This window comes from Otolemur garnettii, unplaced genomic scaffold, assembly GCF_000181295.1.
Source record: "Otolemur garnettii isolate 467f Iridium unplaced genomic scaffold, OtoGar3 scaffold00174, whole genome shotgun sequence".
Taxonomy (NCBI): Eukaryota; Metazoa; Chordata; class Mammalia; order Primates; family Galagidae; genus Otolemur; species Otolemur garnettii.
The window spans coordinates 2,864,538-2,867,355 of record NW_003852569.1 but is presented as its reverse complement, the minus strand read 5'-3'; the positions used below and the strand labels follow the sequence as shown (position 1 = coordinate 2,867,355).

At 45.5% G+C, this 2,818-nt stretch overlaps 1 protein-coding gene across 1 annotated transcript in view; it reads left to right on the top strand.

Annotated features, from left to right (window-relative positions):
* The window catches only part of CIART (circadian associated repressor of transcription), a 21,606-nt gene that overhangs the window by 8,825 nt on the left and 9,963 nt on the right, over positions 1–2,818 (top strand). Inside the window, exon 6 of the transcript XR_002775865.1 lies at positions 1,980–2,124. The gene's annotated coding sequence lies outside the window, so the exon portion shown is untranslated. The remainder of the gene's footprint in view (positions 1–1,979; positions 2,125–2,818) is intronic.

Sequence of the window (2,818 nt, the reverse complement as noted above, 5' to 3'; positions counted from 1 at the left end):
AAAAAAAAAAAAAAAAAGTTAAAATAAATGCCAAAACAACAACAAAAAACCTGAGGCAAGAGGATCGTTGAAGGCCAAGAGTTGAAGGTTGCTGTGAGCTATGATGCTGCCATGGCACTCTGCCCAGGGCAACAGCTTGAGACTGTCTAAATAATTAAATATAAAAAGTAAATAGGAAATACTTTCACCAGTTCTTACTAGCAGGCAAATGGCATAGAAGCTGGCATAAAAGAGGCCTTGATTTTGAATCTTGCAGCTGTTTCCCTTTTTTTCCCCCTTTTGATATGGGGTCTCACTTTGTGTTGCTGCTCACTGGGCTAGAGTGCTAAGGTCTCATCATAGCTCACAGGAACCTCAAACTCCCAGGCTCAAGGGATCCACCTGCATAGCTTTCAAACTCCCAGGCTCAAGGGATCCACCTGCATAGCTTGTGTGCCACTACCCCAGCTAAATTTTCTGTTTTTTGTAGCGACCTGGCCTCTCTCTTTTGCTCAGGCTAGTCACGAACTCCTTCCTGGTCTCAAGTAACATGGGCCTGCCTGGGCCTCCTGAAATGCTAAGTCAGGGTATGCAGCACCACGCCTTCCATCTTTATATAGGGATCTTTACTTTATTTGATGAAATGGAAAGATGATTTAGGAAACTTACAGTATGTACAGGATGTTTCCTTGCTTTAGGTTTTTTTGGTTTTTTTGAGGGGGAGGGTGAGATGGGGTGGGGGGTGACAACACTTTTACTCTGTTGTCTCAGCCTACAGTGTCATCAGCCTAGCTCACAGCATCCTCAAACTCCTGGGCTCAAGTGATGATTCTTCTGCCTCAGCCTCCTGAGTAGCTGGACTACAGGTTCCTGCCACCACCTGCTAATTTTTCTATTTTTAGTAGAGACCAGTCTGGGTATTGCTCAGTGTGGTCTCTAATTCCCAAGTTCAAGCGATCCACCTGCTTCAGCTTCCCAGACTGCTAGGATTGCAGGCATGAGCCACTGCATCCGACCCTTTCCTTAGTTTTTAGGCAGGTGATTGATGGATGGTGTGAAACTGTTTTTCGTCCAGAGACATGCAAAGAGTCTGTCCTTTCTGAAAACAGGAAGCTTCCCGTATTTTTCTAATTTTCCATCTAGAAACAGATGGCTTAAATAATTACTAGGGGTTAGGACTGAGGGGTGTGAAATTGGGCTGATCTTCTCAGGGGCGGAGAGACTATGGCTCCATGAGAAAGCGAGGAACCTGTTCTGGGGAACGGGGGCGGGGGGGGGGTGTTGGCTTTCTTTTTTTTTCCTTTTTTTTTTTTTTGGAGACAAGAGTCTTACTCTGTCGCACGGCGTCGTCATAGCTCACAGCAACTTCAAACTCATGGTTTCAGGCAATCCTCCACAACGCTTGGCTACTTCTTGTATTTCTGCGAAATTTTAAGTGAAGGAGTATTTGCTTTGTCGGGTGCAGAGGCGGTGTGGGAGGGATCTCTGGGAGCTGAATAAGGAAGTGGACGCCAGAAAGGCCGTTGCCATGGTTTCCACGCACCGTTTTCTCCCTTTAGCCCCGGCTGTAATTACGTCGCACTGGGGATTCCGTAGTTTCCGCTTCCGGCCGCGAGGAGGCTGCGGTTCCTCCGGGTACTGATCGCGGGGTGAGGATCTTGTGCAGGTTGGGAGGATGAGGGTGGTCCTGCAGGGAGGCAGGTTTGCGCGCTGTTGCCTTCTTTCTCGACTTCCAGTCCAAACACTCTTGCTGGGGCCCTGTCCTCGAATGCCCAGCAACGCAAGACTACGTGGTGACGTGCTGCTACCATCTCTTTTCTTTTCTATGCTAAAGTTTGTATTAGCAAAGAGAACGCGGGATTCCTGATAACGATTCGCGCGTACTTTACAGGATATGAAAACTTCCATGTGCCGTCTCTCGCGTGTCACAGAGTCCTTGCATTTCCAGATCCCGAATAAGCCGCTCGGTAAAGTGTGTACTACGTTGTTTCTATTTCTAGTTTCTTCGTCCTTTCTCCGTCATCCTTTGGGTCTTGCAGAGTGGAAACTTAAATTCAAGGTCATGGCAAAACATCTCAAGTTCATTGCTAGGACCGTGATGGTACAAGAAGGGAACGTGGAAGGTGCATACAGAACTCTAACCAGGTAACTTATGGTACCAGAATCTTGCCTATACCAGCTCTGTGGTGGTTATTCTCTCCTTTCTCATGTCATAGGTCATTCTCTAACAAGTGTCAGCCCAAGTGTTCACAGTCTATTGAAACTTCTCAGTCTCTCACTTTATCTTAAATATGAAATTCTTCCTAAACCTAAACGTATAGAGCTTATTCGATAAGCAGTCGTCCCTTTGGTGAGGAATTCTATCCAAGACTTTAAAAAGAGCCCAAAGGGAAAATTAGGATATGAAGTTGCTAGGAAAGAAGAATGTAGTACATGGTAAATAGAAAGCTGGAGTTAGTGACTGATGTGGCACAAGGCTAGTGGAAGAGATGAAGTCAGATGAGGGTTCTAGGGTGGGAGGATTGCTTTCTGAGGCCAGGAGTTTGAGGTTGCAGTGAGCTATGATGACTCCACTGTATTTGAGCCCAGGGGACAGAGCAAGACCCTGTCTCAAAAAAAAAAAAAAAAAAGATTAGGATCTTGGGGAAGCAATGGAGAGATGAGGAGGATTACAGCATCAGCAAAAATACATAAATGGAAATAAACTGGCTGGAGTCTAGCTATTTAGAAAAGTTTTGAATGCTAGGTAAGAGATGTAGAAAGACCATAATAATGTCTACCCCTCATTTCCCAAGCAGAAAGTTCCTTAGCATTCTCTTCTCTCTCTTTTTTTTTTTTT